General features: G+C 45.9%; 1 protein-coding gene across 3 annotated transcripts in view; it reads left to right on the forward strand.

Annotated features, from left to right (window-relative positions):
- The first annotated feature begins 13,505 nt into the window (after positions 1 to 13,505).
- Positions 13,506 to 19,389, forward strand: part of PIK3CB (phosphatidylinositol-4,5-bisphosphate 3-kinase catalytic subunit beta) — a 104,491-nt gene continuing 98,607 nt past the window's right edge. For 2 of the 3 annotated variants that reach the window (XM_075099275.1, XM_075099271.1), the window contains exon 1: positions 13,506 to 13,594. The gene's annotated coding sequence lies outside the window, so the exon portion shown is untranslated. Of the gene's footprint in view, positions 13,595 to 16,654; positions 16,862 to 19,389 lie in introns of all 3 variants that reach the window. The other variant, XM_075099272.1, reaches the window with a different exon arrangement.

Consider the following 19,389-nt stretch of genomic DNA (forward strand, 5'->3'; position numbering starts at 1 on the left):
AATAGGCCCTAATTAGCCTGAACATCCTCACATGGGGCCCCCGCCCACACCCCAGCCCAGGCCAGGGAGCCCCTTTCAGCTCAGTCTTCAGTCCTGATCTGAGCTACATGGCAAGAGTGCTCATCTCCAACTCAGCCATAGTCACAACTGTGTCTGGCCATGAACCCTGTTGATCTGGACCCCAAGACACAGGCTGATGTCACAGCCTGGCCTTAGACCTGCCTTGTCTCTATGGACCTGCCTTAGAAACCTGAAGGGGATAGGCACATTGACAGAGGGATGAGGAACCAGCAGCCTTGGCTGCATTTTGACGTGGAAGACAGGCCTTCGGAGATGAACCTAATGTTTAACTCCCCCATTCTTGTGAAGAGAAAGTGAGTTCTGTCTGGAGGTGAAGGAATCCTTCTGCATAAGGTGCAGAAACTCCTTGGTACATTTGTGCAGGGAGGGTCAGTGTATCCTAGAAGGTAGAGGTGAATTGCAGAGGCAAAAATGGTAGAGTTTCCATCTGTTTTCCCCTGTTTTCCAGTACTTCTCCTCATTTAGCTTGTTTGAGTGTTGTCTTTCCTTTCTAGGTCCCCTTCTCTGCGCCTGCCTAGACTCTGCTTTGTCTTTTTTAAGAGCAACATCAGCTTTCAGGTCTCCTTTTTATTTTCAGTCACCTGTGCTCTGCTAGTAATGTTCTTTGTTTCCAGCAGGGGCTGCTAAGGCTGCCTTTACAGTTAATCGGGTTCCAAGGAGGCACAAGGGCATACTGCTTTCTCTCCTTCCAAAAGGCTCTTAGACTTTTCCCTTTGATGGGAGAGGCTGAATTGAGCATATTAGACAAGGCCACAGCTCCCAGGGGCTTTCCATTGCAATTCAGCCACTTCCCAGACTACCCTGCCCCACGGCCAAGATGCAGGAGGATGTGTCCCCTCCTGAGGTCCAGTCCCATCCTCCTTCACCTCCTCCTCCCACTGAGCTACAGAGGCGAACTGGGGCAGCGCCGCACAGGGACTGCGGCTAGCCTGGCCTCCCCCCCTGGTGTGTTAGCTTAAAGGCAGTTGGAAGGAGATTGGGCCAGGAAAGGCTGTAGCACGTGTAGGTGAAAACAGACACAGAGGGAAAGGCTTTGGACATTGCTGGAGCCTGGATATTGTAAAAACATCCAATATGTCTCTCTTTTTTTAAGGAGCAGATGGGTAGATACACCATGTTTTATGGCAACAGAAACTTGTTTTCTACCCTAGATGTGAGAAATTCCTTTTTTAGTAGAGTTGGAGATCTAGCACTGAGCACTGGATTGCAGCTTGCAGATTGAGAAAAGGGCCAGCTAGCCAGAGCACAGAGGCTCGGGCTGTTATTGACTACCCAGCAGAGAGTGGTCGCCCAGCAGCTGCATCCTGCAGTGCCTCTGCGTTTGCACCGTTTGGGTTTTACAGCTGTTTGTCTGAAGGCATGCAGGCAGGGGGCTGTGACAGCGGGACCTGGGGAAAGAGCGAAACCGCTTGTCTTTGCCCCTGCTGTAGTCAGCTGCGTGGGAGCCTTTGTTCCGGGGCGTTGAGCTGTTGGACACAGCGCAAAGCCGGGGCCCTCTCAGGCAGTACTTTACCACGTCGATGTTTCTATGAGTAAAGGAGAATTTTTGACGGACATCTTCTCTGTGCTGATGAACGTTTGCCTAAGGCTGTCCTGAAAAATCATTCTGCTTCCATACTGAGTATCTGTCTCGGGCTGAGCATGCTTTCCGTGGTGCTTTACTGTTGTTTTGCCATTTAGGCTGCTTTGGAGTATTTTATTTCAGCAAGCAATTCCATATTAAGTCTTCTGTGTGTTGGCTGAGCAGAGGAATGAGAAGCTCCGTACCCTCAGTTATCCAAGCCGTTCTCTGTTCTGCTTATGAAATAGTGACTCTCTGAATCAATGGACTTCGGGGAAATTTCCTCTGCAACCAGCAAATGCCAGCGCTGTGTTACCGAGCGGGGCGGCACCGGGCGGGCGCGGCGGCAGGCGCCGGGCAGAGGCCCCGCGGGCTGCCGCAATACACCCTCCTGGCCGCCAGGGGGCGCCCCCGGCCGCCTCCCGCACGGGGAGGGCGTGGAGCCGCAGCTCGAGGCCGCCGGCTGCCCGCGCGGCCCCGCACGGCACGGCACGGCCCCGCACCGCACCCCCTAGGCCCGCACCTCACGGCCCCGCACGGCAGGGAGACCCCGCCGTCGCCTGTCCCTCTCCCCGTCCCGCACCCGACCCTCCCTGCCTCCTCCTGCTGCGGGAGCCAGGGGAAATGGTGGCTTTGCTGATGCCCCTGGTAAAAAAATAAAAATCACAACCAAACAACAACAAAAAAAACAATCACAGAAATTAATATTCAGGACTTTAGACTTAACATGGATTGCTAAAGTGTCTGATCCTGATTCTACTCGGAGCTGCTGGACAATAAAAATACTCTGAATCTTAACATTTCAAGAGGTCAGCAGGCCAGCGTGGCGTTCCTGTGCATTACGCATGAGCCAAAGTTGCAGGTGAAGTCCTGAGGGCATTGCTGCCGACTTCAGTGGAGCTGAAATTTCAGCTAGATCTTTTGCTGAAGAGAAGTCAAGTGTTCACATACAGCGCTTGTGGATTACTGCCTCTTGGGTATGTGGTGCTCTGTTTGCCCACTGTTGAGGTCCTTAGGCCTTCTGGCATGGTCTCCAAGGGGGTTCAAAGGATCATTTACAAACGCCTAATTGCATGTTTACTACTCTTGCCCCAAGTGGAATAGGGCTGCTTTATAAATATATGTCCAACCCTTTTTGACTACAGAAGAGTCTCAGCTCAATTTAAATCTTGTGGGAATGAGTTCCATAGGTTAATTATGTGTTGTATGGAAAGGGGTTTTATAATTTAAAATGTTGCCCTTCAAATCGTATTGAAGTCATCTTGTTCTTGTATTATTAAAAGGGGATAACCAGTCAGTTCAGAGCTGACAACAGGGACTTAAACAATATGTGTTAGTGTCAAAACATGTTAAGCATAAACAGGTTACTATCCACTCCCATTAATGTCCAGACTGTCTCTAGACTCAACTTAAATTCCTGTGTGAAAAAGTATTTCCTTTCCTCACATTTGAGTTTTCCACCCATTCCATTTCCTTGCATATCCCTGTGTTCAAACACCAAGACGTGAAAGAGCTTAGCTCCTATCTCCTGTTTCAATCCTATTAATTCCAGGGTGTGCTTATATCAAGTCTTCTCTTATTTACTACTTCTCTGTCCTGAAAAGTCCTAGTCTTTTGATCTTAATTTGATTTTCCCCAGGCCCTGTATCATCAGCTTCTTTGTGGAGAGGAAGTAGCCAACAGCTAGAGGTTTGGTGTTTTACCCTGCAGCAGGGAGAGCTGTAATTGCCGTTTCTTCCTAGAGCCTTTTAGCATGGCTCTTGACTTTTGCCATAAGCTGAAAGAATAGCTGTACGATTTCACACAATCACAGCTGTACAGTGCCCACGTATCTCAGGTTCCTACAAAGATATTTTATTTTTTCGCTGTCCTGTACTTCAAGCATCTAGATACGTTGTTGCCTTCTTTGACCATGAAGGTTTTCCTAAGCTGTTTGCAGTAATACCCAGCTATATTTTGTATTAGCACCATTAAGTGTGAGCAGCACTGTCTGAAAACAACCATGCCTTATTACTTAACTGAAGTACAATTATCTGTTAAAAAGCCCAGACTGCACTAGCCTTTCTTTTACCCCCTGTAACTGAAATTTGGCTTGAAGTGTTTCTAACTACAGCCAGCAAATCGAGACAGAATCCAATCCCTCAGCAGTATCTCATTCACCCATTATCCAACAATGTCTCCAATGATTTATTTGATGACTGTTGCTTGGCCATGTACGAGATGGGGTGAGCAGTGGAAATGATACTCATTAGCACTGGTGAAAAAGCAGACTGAAGTATTGCTGAACGATTTGGAGTGTGTGTCAGAGATGACTGTATATTGGAGATTGAAATGTGTGTTTCTCAAAGGATTAGGAGGGGATGTCAAAATATGTGTATCTTTAAACAAGCTGGCATCCAGATTCTGTTACCCTTATTTAAGGTTATCCAAACAGGCCAACTCTCAGACATTACTGAATTTTGCTTATGTAATGACTGGGGGTTTTTTTCCTCTTCAGACTTTGTCCAGAGAAAGCAGGGAGCAGCTATCAGTGAGCTTCCAGTAGTGTGCCGAGTAGAGGGTATGGCCAGCACATATGAAAATAAGATAGCATTACTCATTATAAGAAGTGGCAAATTCTGGCCTGTAGATAGCACCGCTATTTTTCCACTTATACAGAGCATTGGTCATATGCCAATAGAAAAAGCTGCCAACTACAACATTTTAAGAAAGGAAATACTGTTTGAAGCATGGCAATAAATATTTTCCTTCCCTTAAAATATTTGCTGAACGTATATGAAGAAGACTCAGAAGAAATGTCTGGTGAGGTTTATAATTTTGTAATCATATGGATGGATTTATTAACATTTCTCACGCTTTGTTCTTTAATAGATGAGCATTGTAATTAATACTAGTCAGTTAAAACCAGTAATTAAACACTGAAAACAATAGGTAATATAATGCAGTTGGGTAAATCCATCAAAAAGGCAATAGTATAACATTAAAATGCCAACACCATGAGATCTTTGTTGGTTTAAAATTCCTTTGCTATTCTGCCACTTTCTTTGTTTCTTTACGCTACTGATTTTTCTTGTAACTGTAAACATCAGATGACCACTGGCAATGAATATGCAGCCGTGCTGCCTCCCAGGATGTGTGGCTGCAGCCTCTAAGCCCAGTGTTACGGCAGCAGTCAGGATCCACGTGGCCGATTGTTTTGCAGATATAATGGTGGTGTATTTATGTATCTCTGAACTTGTTTTTCAGGATCTGTGGCTGCCTGCGTATCATGAAGCTCGCTGCTTAACAGAAATGAAGCACTTGTCAGGCAGAAGCAATGCGTCAGTGCAAAATGGAACTCGCAAGACTAAAGTTTTCACAAGGCAACAACAAAATCTACTGTGCCATTCTGTTAGGCAACAAAGGTAATTTGTTATGCAACATAATGAGGACTTGTGTGTGATAGGCGGCAGTGGCTCTCTGTTACAGGGCCTTGACATCAACAAGCACATGCAGCGCGTAGATATAAGAGAATTGCTATACATGGCAGAGAATTCAAAAGCTTTGTTGTTATTACAGGGGTTTTTTTCCAACTTAAAAATCACAGAATAAACAAACACACTGGGACCAGTCCTGCAGTCCTTTATGGTCTGGATAGGACCTTCATCGTTTCCTTTTGGGTTGGTCTGTGTCTCAGACTTGACCACAAGGGCCACAAGGTCAGGGCTCACAAGTGTCATGCATTTCATGTGGCTCTGACACATTTGGCAGGTCTCCTGCCAGCCCACAGAATGACAAGGGGAGAGCAAGTGTAGGGGGAGAAGTAAGATACACTCATCATACTGTTTACTGCTGCCCAGAAGTCCATGATATCTAATCCCACATGCTCCGCTGCTGCTGTTAACATATACACTCCTAAAAGCCAGTTATCCTTCCTGTAGGGAGGCAGTGGTTGTTCACCTATTTTGCAGCTAAACTGCCAGCAAGTGGGCTGCCTACAGAGCTGGGAATAGAGCCATGGCTTCTAAAACAGCAAGGTTCATCTGCTTTGCCATATCACCTTTCAAAACAAATCTACCTGCTGGTGTGATTTGGCCTCTTGTTTATGATGGCTTAGGCTGCTCTCTTTCTCCAGAGCTGGGGCTAGACCCAAAGATCTTGTTTGCTGACATTCCAGTGCTGTCTCACAAATGCTTCTGTAGCTCACTGCCAGGTATGTGTTCTCCTGGCCCACACGGAATGTTTCCCTTGTTGCTGATCTGAAAGAGAGAATCTGGGAGCAATCTCTTCTTGAGTGATGCAAGGGACAATCTGAGCTCAAGCTTCACTGATAAATTAATGCAAGAGAAATAAGGAATCAAGGCTGTGCCACATGGCGTGTCAAATAGAGGACTAAGATGAAGTTGTGTTGGTGACCCTTGTCCTGGCAATCTGTGGGGTTGGTTCCGTTTCTTCAGTGTGCATGTAACATTGTACCATGTGATATTCTGGAACAGTCATAATCAAGCAAACAGTTTTATTCCCTGACTGCTGGGTTAATGCTGTTTTTTGCCTCAAACCACAGTCAAGCCTGGTTGGCCAGACAACATTAGGGGATGCTGCTCCTATAGAAAAGTTGAAGACCTCCATTCCCTTCTATACTGTGCCTTAAGCATCACTGTCAGTGGCAAGATGTGGGAGTTGTTCTGACTGTGCCAGTGACTCAGCAAGGGCCTGATCTGCTTACTCCTACTCAAACAGGAGCCCAACTACTTAGCACAGTTACGGCAGCAGTACAGCTAAAGGTAAACCACTGAGTTAGCCACTACCTTGGTCAAGCTACTTTACCTGTCGACTTGGGTTACATGGGAGTATCATCACTATGAACTTGCTTTCCAGTGCTTGAGGATTTAACTGAACAGGCTAAAATACCTAAAGAAAAGCTGTGAAACAAAAGCTGCTTTAGTGAGCTATGGTGTAATGTTGGGCATAACACTCGGGCCAAGGTTTTCAAACTAAGAATCAATTGAGAAAAAATTTCATTTTGGTGCCAAACAGGCACCCGTACTTCATTTCTAGAGATGCCAGGCACCTGCCATTCAGCAGCAGCTTCCTCACGTTATGAGGCAGATGGGGTTGTCTGGCCCTGTTTTTCTGGTGTACTTTTTAAAGTCTCTTGAACAATAGCGATTTAGTCCTGATGGAGATGTTTTAGAGGCCACCATGATAAAAATACTTCGTGATAGTACTGGTTTTTTTTTATTTAAGCAAGGTTAATGTAATTACAAACCAAAGTAATTAAATTAAGCCCAACCAAATGAATATTGCATCATAAGAAGCAAAAAGATTCCATACCATGAGGATAACCAACCCTGCCTTTCATGCTGAAGATGCTATCTGGCATTTGCATAGATACTGTATACGTAATTAAAGCCATCCTTAATGTGTAATGCTGTTATTACAGCCCTTGCTATTTTGTAGCAGTTGGTAGACCTTGTAATGAACAAGTGTAAAAATATCCCAGGGACTCTAGAAAGCATTATAGACACTTTGCAGACAATGACTGTCTTAAAGTAAACCCCACAAGCATCCTTGCGTTTTCACAGGAAACATCTTGTTAGCATCCATCAGTATGAGTGCCATTTTGCATCAAGAAAATGCTGATCATGGAACAGTCTGGGCACTGCACACAGGAAGCTCACGGGTGAGTAAGCCGGCTGGCTCTTTCTCCAGTGCAAGTGCAGTGTGTTTTCAAATTCACAGTGCTGCTTGGCTGAGCCTCAGGGTCATGAAGAGGTGAGCTGCTGCACTAGACAGCCCCGTGTGAGCTGCCCTCCCAGAGGTACCGCGCTTGGCTGCCTGGCGCGGCAGAATTGTGCAGTGGTAGGTGATCCCGTGTCGGACGTGCCGGAGGGTTGTCTTTCCGCTTGAATGCAGCTACTTGCGAATGTTCTGCTGCTTCGTTCCTCTGCAGCCCTGCTTTCAGGACTGTTTCAAGGTCAAGGCTGTATTGGGGCTGTGAGCGCAGTGCTTCCTCTCAGACTGAGAGGTCTGTGGTACAGGGGTAATTATTTACAATACACTTGTGCAGTACCTAGTGCACTGAAATGTTACTTTCCTCAGCACTTGCAACCTGCCTAGGAGCCACACAGTTCATGTGCCTTTTGTGTATGTGTCAGCCCTGCTCCCTGTTGCCCTCTCAGGTCTCTGAGTGGGCAGCTGGGCTACCCTAGCCTTGGGGCTCTCACCCCAGGTACTGTGTGGGGAGCAGCTGGAGTGATTCATGCTGGGGATTGCAGCTTCTGGGCTTCCTTCAGCCAGCCCTTCCCTCTCGCATAGGCAGCAAGCGAGCACCCACTCTCCAGCTGTGTCAGCACCCAGAAACACTTTTGGCAAACGTACCCATCCCCAAAGTCTCTCTGTCAGCACCTCCTTCTCCCTCTTTTATTCCTTCATCTCCTGCCCCTGTGGCAGAGGATGTCCCACAGCTTCCTCAGCCCTTCTTGTCCTGTTCTGGGGAGTTGTGTATTCCCTTTCCAGCACTACCTCAATCAGGCGCAGCAAGATGAAGGAACAGCTCAGTAATGTTTAGCTGAATAAAGTATCACACTTAGAACTGCACAGAACTCACACCGCTTCCATCAGCAGCTTACCAGAATATGAATGAGTAGGATTGTTCAAAAACCAAGTTAAGAAGTATTTTCATATGTAAGTGTTTGGACTGACATTTGCTATGGTGGCAGATAAGACGTGTGGAGTCATGTGTTTCAGGCCTCTACTTTACTGTCTTCAAGGCATTGTATTAGTGTCAGGCTAATCTGCATTGAGATGGTGGAATTTGCTCCTTGGCGGGAAGCTTGCCGTCTGATTGCTCTCTGTGTGGAAGTTTTTTGTGAAAATGGTCTGTCTTCAAAGACAGTGTTGTGCCCAAACTGCACTTAGATAAGCCTTTTCAAAATCCAGGAAATGTGTCCACAGCAGGATTTGATTTTAATGATTAGAAGAACCACAAATTAATAGATATTCCTTTAATGTGCTTGCAACAGGCGGGGCACCAGGTGAATGTCAGAGACAGGATCAGTAGGACTGTCAAGGACTGACAGGTGACCAGCCAATTTTAGTCAACCACATTGGTAGTTTTTATATTGTAATCTAAACTGAGTTTCAAAGCAGGTGTGTTAGAAGTATTTACTAAGTGCTAGGGCTCAGTAAGTGCTGTTAGTATGATGAAACTTGGAACGAGGCACTTCAAAAGTCGTAACAGGTCGAGTATCTAATGAAAAATTAAAGAATGAAATTAGCGGGAACAAGAAGAGTTCCCACCAGAGCAATAACCTGGTCCCTGAAAGCAGCCAGCAGCCTCCACGGAGGCAGTTAGTGTCATCTCTTCTCACAGCTGCTTGCGTCTTCTCCCGACACTGCGGCTTGGCTTAGTTTTGGTTTTGTTTGTTGTCAGCACAGGCTGAATTGAATATGGACTGAGTAAAACCAGTTAAAATCTCAGGATCTGCCTCTGAGAGAGTTTTAGCCATGTTTTCAGAAGTGTCATGCACATTTTTGACAGCAAATGGCGCTCAGCTGGTAGTCAGTCATCTCATAGCCTAGTCTTACTTTCATACTTCTTAGCTATAGAGCAAGAAACTCTCAGAAATCTGCTGCATTCATGATACGCAAAGATCACTTACTGAAAGGGAAAAGTTTGGGAGTAACGTACCAGTTTCGCCCCACGTTTCGCTACACAGGATTTGTGACTACCAGAAGGGACTGCAGACCGAGTGTGCCCTGGAGAGCAGCAGGCAGCTCTATTCTCAGCCTGCTGCATCCTTCCCTCTGCTTGGCCTACTCTTTTTTTTAGAGGTTTTTCGAGAGCTTTTTTAGAGAAAAAGGCTCACAGTTTACTCTTAATGCTTCCTACAGGGCTGCTCACTACCTGGGGATTGCTCCTGTGCTGCTGCTTTATGTGAACAGTCGGGTTTGGCTGCCGCCTTCTCTTCCCACAGTGAAAGCAATATGCTGAGTGCTCCCGCTTGCCATTCACACGGTTACTCTGTGCCAGGGGAGTTACTCTACCAGCTCTCCGTGGTATTGCCAGACACTGCTCTTAGCACATCTTTTGCTCTGTGTGTGTATGTGAGGGGGGTGTTTTCTGGTTTGGGGTTTTCTTGTAAGATTCCAGATCTTTAAAGTTATGTTAATAAAAGAAAATGTCAACCTTAAAAAACAAAACTACCCAAATCCCAATTATAGTCCTTATAAAAAAAAGTAAACAATTTAAATTACTAATATATCATAAAATATGTTTGCCCTAAAGGTTGCTTGAAAAATAAAGCTTAGAAATGAGATGGGGCTGTAACATAATAGTTCAGTCAGAAAATAACTGATAATTAATATGACAAAGTCATACTTTTAAATTGCTGATTTTTAAATACTAAGTATTGGCAGTATTATCTCTTTAATGGCTAAATTCAACAGTACGATACCGCTTTTTCCTCCAAATAGTTATAACAATATGTAAAAAGTATGTTTAATACTGTCACTTGGTTGGAATCGGGCAAGCATAGACAAGCAAAAAATATGGAACAACACAAAGCCAATTCCTTGCAGACTTCACCAGACCATCAGGACATTCTCACTGCTTATCAGAAAAATATGTAAATAGCTCCTGGCTCCATTACTCAGAGAGTGAGGCAAGATTTTTTTCTGTAAGTCTTCTTTCAGGAAACCACCCTCCTCAAGGTGTGTAATGAGAGAGGACAGTAAAAAGAAAAGGCAAGAAGAATAAAAGGCAGCACTAGATAGTGATAGGAATACAAAAGATCCTGGGAAGTGGTGAGGGAGAGGCATGGATTGTCAGGATCTGAAGAATGCTAAATACACTGATAGTGACAACTAGGTGAGATGAAACTGTGGTCAGGACTATGTAAGTTAGGCCGGGCAGACGAGCTGTCTGCAGGCTGAAAAATCCAGCTGTGATAGTGAACATTCAAAAAAAGATTTCTTCACAGCAAGGGCAAGAAACTGAGCAAGTCAGACTTGTCTCTGCAGTACCGTAGTGCTTATTTTTAACCTTTCAGGCGATGCTTAGGTGCCACAGCTGTGTTCAGTACATGGGGAACAGCCTTACTTGGAGAGCATCATCTGCGCAGGGACAGCTGATGGAGGGTGGAAGAAGTGAAGTATTAGCCATGCTTTGTGGGAGAAAATCGGGAGTTTGGGTTAAAGAACTGTCTCAGGGACACTCAGTAGAGAATTAGAGCCAGCAGCGCCTTTGCTGGTTGTTCTCTGGGATTTTTAAGTTGACACATTAGCTTCCCTGGCATAGGTGGAATTGCTCTGGTTCGTACTGGGGGTCGAAAGCACCTAGAGTCCTTTCAAAGCATGGTTTAACCTACAGATGCCATAAAAGCTGCCGGTAAAGTGCTGTCAAAAGTCAGTCACGGAGAGCGATACCTCACGCAAAATCTGTCAATTCTAATGCAGACGTAAACTCAAAAGCACCAGCAGTCTCTGAGACTTACTGGTGGAAAACATTTCACAAGGTCCTGATTGAAACTGTTTCTCCTAGTTGTTCCTTCTCAACTGCTTATAGGGTTTTTATCACATCTGCTGTTGATTTATACAGGTGTTAGGATAGGTGCCTGAATTTAGATTTTCAAACGACCACTTCCAGATACAGAAGTGAGTACTGTCTCTTCTGTGCTGACAGAAACCAACAGAATATATTCTTTTTTCTTTAGGAAGGCAGTTGTAGAGGAGAAGTCACAAGTACATTGGGAAGGGAAGCAAAAAGCTCTGTTTTAGCCCAGATTAGTTCACTTTCCCCATTTGTCTCGTGGGAAAGAAGCTTGCAACAGTGGAAGGGAGGGGGTGATGCAGAGAGCACAATGAGTGGGCAAGGGAAGGTGGTGTCTTCTTGTGGAGTGGGTTTGTGCCAGGTAAAATTTTGACTGAACTCTGGCTTTATTCTTTCTATGGCTCCAGGTGGAAGCTGCATGTAGAGTGCACCGAAGCCCTTCTCCCTGTGGAAGGGTGATGTCCCAGTAGGGCAATGTAACTGGTAGGTGGGGATGTTTGTTCAAGGGCAGGGGGACTAGCGCCCTGCAAGAAATGGCACAGAAGCTACTGTTAGTTGTATTTTGTTCTCTGTCAGTGAGGAGGGAGGGCTTTGCCCAATCCAGGGGATGGGGGAGGGAAGAGCTCTGGTGCTGCAGATCTGCAAAGCAAACCCATGAGCCTGGAAAAGGAAGTTCCAGGTGGAGGCAGCTTTGGGTTCCTTTGTTCCATGGCATTGGCTTTCCTGCCCTGTTCAGTCCCCTGTTTGTGACCAGCACAGCTGTAGGAGAGGGTTTGGAATTGCTGTTGTTCATTGCAAGGTATTGCCCATACCAAGCATTAAAAGGATGTCAGGCTTCAAAAATATAACGTTGCTACATTTTTAGTGTATTTTTCAACTTTGTATGTTTGAAAATTCTCATTAAACCTTCCTCCAAGTACTAAAATTTACAAGACACCATTATGCCAAGTTCTTCTACTGATGAACACCATTCTTGCTCCTTATGACAGCCAATAAAACAGCAATACAAGGTTCAGCTTGCCCTGTGGGACATCCCAATCCTCCTCCGAGGGCATTTTTTAGATTCAGGCTTTTCTTGGAAAGCCACATTTGACTTTGGTCCTCATGATTGAGGCTACCCTTTCTGTGGGGGCTGCCTACTGCCCTACTCTCAGCTCTAACAGTTGCCTCACGTCTCCCAGCAGACACCCCCCACTGTTCCCACCAAATACAGCCTGCAGTGGCAGACCTTTGTGCTCTACCACCACGTTGCCAAATGCGATGACTGGATTTGCACATCTGTTAACATTACACCTGAAGTTACAGGGTTTGTCTTCTTAAAAACCCTCTCCCAAGCGGTGGCCCAAAACCTGGTGGCTGTGTTGCTGGTGAAGATTGGCCCAAGATGCTACTGAAGTGCAGAGGAGAGTGCTTTGGGTGAAGGTGTTCTGATGACTGGCTGGAGGTTAGCAAAGTGTCCGTATCAGCTGTGAGTAGCTGGTTGCTGCTGGTGCCTGAAAAATGTGCAGCCGTACTGTGCTGGCTCTGGCTGGCCAGAGTGTCCCCTGACCTTGCAGGGTGGTGCCTGCGGGACGGTGTGTGTCAGCTCAAGGGGCTGGCAAGGGGGTCCTGTGGGAATTCTGCAGTGGGCAGAGGCCTGTGGTGTGCGTGACGGTTTACGGGAAGACAGGCACTGTGGATGGAGAGCTAGATGCCTCACCATGAGATCTGGCTGGGAGGGAGGAGGTGTGAGGTGGCAAGGGTGCAGTGTCCTTGGCTGGCCGTGGCAGACTTGGGCCCTGCATCCCCATCGGTGTCATGTATTACCTGGTCCTTTCCAGCCGGTTCCTCTGGGGGACTAGAGGCTGACGTTCAATGAACCAGATTTTGTTGCTCATACTTTCCTTTCCTGAAGGAAGGAGACAAATGGGGAGAGAGCGAGGAATAGCTAAGTAGCATTAGCATGACTCAGTATTTCACTACCAAGTGCAAAGTCACGCTGAAAAAAGTCACGTGCATGAACTTTGGGCGCTGGCCTGCTCTCCCGCCCAGGGCGAAGGTACCTTGCCCTCCTGGGCACCTGCAGGGCTGTGCACGGCGGCGGCAGGTGGGCAGGGCCTCGCGGGGCTCCCTGCTGGCCCCAGGCGCTGCAGGCAGGCAGCGGCGCCTCAGGGAAGCGGCAGTGCCGGGGAGAAGCCCGCAACTGGCCGAAGCCCTTGGGCGGATCAGGGTGCCGGGAGCCCCGATGCAGCCGGGGACACCCAGCGCCAAGTAACCTTCAGGTGCACATGTGCCTTTGCTCCGGGGCCGAGCCGGCCCGGCCCGACCCGAGGAGGAGGAGGGTCAGCCCGTGGGCGGAGCGGGGCAGGCTGGGCTGGGCGGCCGGGCAGCCTGTGCCGGGGCCAGCCTGCGGGAGACGGGGTCCCCGCCAGCACCGCCGGGTAGGATAGCGAGCCTTCTTTCTTCTTTATTTCACCTTTTGCCTTCCCCCCGGCCCCCCCCCGGGACTGGGAGCCCCGGGGCGGCCGCTCGGCCGGGCTGCGAGTGCCGGGGCGCGGCTTTTCCTTCCCGACTGGGCTCTGGCCGCCGGCGGGGCGGGGTGGGGGGGGCTCGAACGGCAGCTGCTGAGCGCTCCTCGGCAGGGATCGCTGCGACCCTGAGGAGAAGCCCGGGAGGGACCCGGGCAGCCCGGTCCTCTGCCCTGGCAGCGCTCGGCCGGGCATCGGCTCCTGCGGCGGGAGAGCTGAGCTCCTCCCTGCCCGAACTGACTAACAGCCGGCTCCTTCCTGGCTCCTGCCTGCGTGGACTCTGGTGTGGTCCCCTCCCCTTCGCTGGCGCTGGGGCTTTTCCATTTTGTGAGAAGCTCCTGTGTCCCGCTTTAGTGGATGCTGGTTGAGCCGCTTCCCAGCCCTTGGCAGTGGTGCATCCCCCGGAGGTAAAACCTCCCCTCCCTAGAGGTGCTTGTGGGGCCTCTTCCCATTTTCGGGGGGGAGGGGGAGAGAAGAGGGGTTGAGATTGAAAGAGGTCAGCTGCTGCTGCATCAAAAATAGGAAAAAAGGGGGAAGAAGGAAAAAAAAAATAATCAAAACCGCCAAGGAGGTGTGACTACAGAGGCTAGTTTACCAGAAAGCAGTGGGAACAGGGCCTCCAGCAGGGAAACTTTCAAACCCCGGGAAGGTCTGGCAGCTGCTGGGAGTGGAGAAGTGTGGCTGGCAGCGTGTCTGAGGCTAACGCCTCCGGCCTGCCAGCATGTGCCAAACTGTTTAGCGTGTTAATGGGAAGAATTCACCAATTAAACAACATTCCATCTTTTCTTCCTTAACTGTTTTCCACGTGTTCTGTCCTGGACGGTAAACTAAATTTTTGCCTGTCTTCTGTAGCAAGGTGCTTTCCTTAGCTGGAATTAATCACCTTTTTCTGTTCCAATTCAGCTGCTCACTTGGAGCACTGAGACAATCAGTGTCTCATTGTATGAGCTGGTCTCAGAATTATCAGCAAGTTTGTCCCTCAGATTGGATTCTTGGTAGAGCAGAGGTATTTTCAGTTTCAGGCTATTGTATTTTACTAACAATTGTAACATGTGGGAGGTTACTTGAGTCAATGACCTGTTAAAGCATGAGCAGACTGGGAGGGTCTGCGAAGAGCGGAGCCTTGATTGCATGTGCATATGTGCACTGGCATTTAATTCTTGCAGACAGTACATCCTGTAAGAGCTCAGAACACTACTGAGGCACTATGGGCTATCCATTGCCCTCGGACCAGAATTGATATTAAAAGTTTGAATGTGATATTCCAGTAATAGTTCTTGTCCATTAAACACAAAGATCAGTGAGTTAATCTTTGATGTAGTCAGGGTGATGCACAACATTCCCTGATGAGCTTAGACCCTTTTGGCAATAAGCGCGGACAGGTACTGGAGCTGAGATGCCTGAGGAGGAACAGCTAACTGCTTGCAATTCCCAAGCATGGGAAGAGTCTGGCAGTGCTGGGTTACGACTTCTAGTGTTGGGGCCTCCTGTATCCTGCTGTAATTGGCTCCATCTTTAGCAATGGCAGCCTCAAGGGTCCCCAGAAATCACGAGGAACAGAGCTGGTCACCAAATGTATTATTTTTGCAGAAAATTTTAAAGTGAAGCATATTACTTTTGCCAACATTTGCCGTATATTTTTTTTAAGTTTTGAATACTTTTGATTGACAGCTTTGACTCAACTGCAGACTGGCTTTGCTGGCTGGGCTGCATCTCCCCAGTTGTGTCATCATCTCCCCTTTGGGTGATCTCACACCACCTCGTGGGAGCTGTGCTCTTGCGGGTGCGTCCAGGGCGTCTGAACCACAGCTCCAGTGAGGCACCACTTCAAAACCAAGTTTTTGCTGAAAACCAACAGTTAGTAGCTCTTATGTTTTTAGAAATAAAATACTAGACAGAGGCAGTGCTTTTAGCAGAAAGCTTTTTCTCTCCCTGGAGAAAGCCACAATTTTCAGTAGAAAAACATTGTGAAGGGAGTGTTTTGAGCAGCCACGGGCAGCAGTTATTAAGATCCAATAATAATGGAAGGATGAGAAATGAATGCAGTCGATCTTGTCCGTTTCTTGCCTTGACAGCATCCATGAGTGAAACGCTGACTGCCACGTAATCCTGGTGTGGCAATTTCTTCTGTAAGAGTAGGTGGCCTGTATAAATCTTTATGCTTCGTTCCAAAAGCCTGTGTGGTGTATGTGGTAATACTAGTCCCTTTCATTCCGTGGTGGATTTTGTACTGTTTGTACGCTAGTTGCCTAGTTCCTAGGCTAACGGAGCAGTGAGTAGCCAGGTTTATTTTCCATGCTTTTGAGGCATGTATGAAAGTTTTTAGGACCTGTGAGTTCTGCTGGGATGCTGTGTGCTGTACCAAGTGCTATTTTCAAGGAAAAATGTCATGAGCAGGTTCTAAACTTTATGACCGTGGATGCCGTGTTCCAAATAGTGGATCTTATTTTCTTCCTTTCATAATATTTCTCTAACTTGGTGGTGAATTTTAGCAAATCTTCTGTCCTGTCCTGCAGTAATCACATTTAAGTCTGTCAAACAGTGTGGCTGGGAAACTTCCTCTGCAGCATCTGGGTATGAGCAGTGCTGGAAACAGGATCCTTGCAAAAATGAACCTTGCCTCTGAACCATTGTGGCTTTTCTGATGAGATCAGTTTGCCACCTGGATCTCTCTGGGGTGTGACTTTATTTTAGATATATTGTAAATATATAAACAACCTTCTGACCTTCCTCACTTCCATCTTTTGCTTTATTCTCTGTTTCCTTCTCTTCCTCTTCATCCTCTCTCACAGTCCTGTGTCCTTGTAGACGTTCCTTATTGCTGGCTTGAGGCATGTTACCAATTGACCATTGTTTCACAGCTGCTTCAGACAAGAGGAGGAAAGAGCTTTTGCGGCCAGACGGATAGCCTTCAGGATTTAACGAGCACCCCCTAAATATCCCAATCAGCTCTAATTTTTTTTTTTTTTGAAGGCATCACAGTACCCTGGTTCTCACCCTCTGAATCCTGAGCAGAGCTCAGTGTCAGAACCCCTGCATGTATACATCAAATCAGCTTCTCCGTTCCATGAAGAGAATGGACTTTAACAGAGCATTTTGAACAGTAAGACCAGAATTCCCCAGTGACACTGTGACCCAGGAATTCAATTACCCTCAACAGGGTAATGCTGTGAGAGAGAGGTACATTATTATTTTTCATGGAAGTTTTTCAGATATAAGGAATTTGTGTTCAAGGCCTGAATGTTTGGGGTTATATTTTTCATTCATTTTAATCAGTCAAAACAACATTGGCACTGAAGCTTCTGTGGGAAGGTTGTTTGTGAACTATTAATTATTTTCAGTCTGCTTGGCATAATGTGAAGGATAATTAACATAACCAGTCTTGCAGGTTATGATAAATTCAGCAAGCATTACTTCTACTTTCTAAAGAGGTTGGTTTTCATTATTACTGATCTTTCACATAGATGCCCTCTTCCAGCTGACACAGATTCCTTTTAGAGCTGACCAAAACTTTGTAATTTGCCAGGAATTTAGGATACCTTTTTAATTAAAATACGATTTTCCCCCTTACCTGACATAGTGATCAAAACCAGGGCTTTCATTTGATCTCATCGAAAGCAAAACATCATGACATTAGCTCAATGTTGCAAAGTCACCTTACATTAAATTCTGTGTCTTACCAATGCATCTTAAGGGGAAGAACACATCTGTTAAATCACAGGATAATTTTTGTCTTCTCCTTCAATTAAACACCTTCCCTCACCAATATGGCCAGAAGGAAAATTGTTTTTAATTGTTCCTATACATTTACTTCCAATATTGAGTGTAGCAGCCTGAATCACAGACACCAAACTGAGAATGGACTAAATGTTTGAGAAGAGGATATGTACATTTTGGACCAGCTTGCACTTCTGATCTACCTGCAGCCTTCCTCGTCAGGCTACTTACAGCTCTGATGTAGTATTGTCAGCACATGTGTAAGCATTAAATATCTTTTGTGGCTTTGATGGACATTTGTTTTAGTGAATATATATTAGTTCCTTGCTGGAACGAGTATCCAGGTTGAAATGAAAGACCAGCTATGTAATCTTACTAATTTTACTGCCTCCATTGCATGTATTCAGGTCATCTCCAAGCCTAAGTGTGCTGTGTACCATAGTATATTGATTACTGAAGTGTCCCATGGGTTCAGTGGCTTTTGAAAATGGAGAATAAAACATAAACTCATGAGAAAGTGTGAACACCTATCTATTATATCGCCTGAAATGTATTTGTGAGTAAAGTTAGCCTTCTAGCAGTCTAGATAGAGAGCTACTTGTGTGTATCTGTAGGAAAGAAAAAAAAAAAAAAGGCGTGCCACCCCAGTGTTTTTTTTTTTAAAGTAAATATCTCTCTTTTCCCTCAGTGAGCGGGTGTGGTGATGGTATGTCTGTAGTTAAAGGAAATTAATCTCTTCTCGGTTTAGTTACTCGTTTGTTTTGGGGCATAAGATGAGTGAGGGTCACTTCGTAATGGTAGAATTACTCAGGTTGTGTTATAATGAGAGCACTGCTCTTCTGATGACAACATACCTTTCAGTATCCCACCGCTTCAGCTCTTTTATCAGTGACTTATTGAACTTTCCCTAGCCTAAACAAAGCTTTGGTGCTGCTATTTGTGTTAGTTATTTTCATTGCACACACTTTTTTTTTTTTTTAATTCCACTGAAATCTGCCCGAGTTGTTCTTTTGATACAGATGGCTTTATGGAGCTTGAAATAACCTGTCATGAAAAACACTGTTATCCTCAGCTGAGCTTAAACACAGCCTTAGTGCTCACAGCAGAGAGTGCAGGGCATACCCTACAAGCAGTGAAGACATGTCATCTCTACATGTCCATAAGTCTTTTTGCTTCCAATTAGACAGAAATATGTAGCAGTGTAAATAATTACTCATATCCCTCTTTTCTACATGCCTCCACAATTAAAATGCTGCAGACAAGTAAATATTAAAAAGGAATGTCTATTTCTTGTCTTGACTTTTAACTCAAGTAACATTTCAATGGCAAAGAAATTTCTATCCTGCCATTCATCTTTTGTGACATGATCCAGCAAGTAACAGTGTAAACTATAGTTTAAAATACCAATTACAGAGAACAAAGAGATGGACGAGAGAAGCTGATGTTGTCAGTACACATTACAGGCCTCCTTCAGGAGTACAGGTGACATCAGAGGTCAGCAAAGTGTCGTTTCGAATTTGTTTCCTAAAATATGGATTCAGATTAATTTCCTTTGCCCTATAACTAATATTTCAAAGTTAGTTAATACTGTAGGGAATGTTCTTGTGAATTACCTAAGTGACTTTTATAGTCCTTCTTCCAGTTTTTTTACTTGCTTTTTTCAGATTTTTCAGCTGCATGTTTTACTTACAGTGTTTGTGCTCTGGTTTTGGTGGGTGAGATGGGAACACAGAAATCCTGTTTTTCATGTTCCCCAGCTGCACAGCCAGTGTATTATAGTTCCACCTGTGTTGGCAGGGATTTCCTGTTTTAGAAGATTAATTGGAGTTGAGTAACTCCGAGTTCCTCTAAAAGAAACGATTTTCCTTTCCTGTACGGCAAGGCAATCTTCTGAGGCTGTAAACTTCTTCATACCTACCAATAAAGCAGTTGGTACCATTTAGAGATACCCAACTGTCTGGTTTCAATTCTGTTCTGTTACGTGGATGTAA

Source organism: Phalacrocorax aristotelis, chromosome 7 (genome assembly GCF_949628215.1).
Source record: "Phalacrocorax aristotelis chromosome 7, bGulAri2.1, whole genome shotgun sequence".
Classification (NCBI taxonomy): domain Eukaryota; kingdom Metazoa; phylum Chordata; class Aves; order Suliformes; family Phalacrocoracidae; genus Phalacrocorax; species Phalacrocorax aristotelis.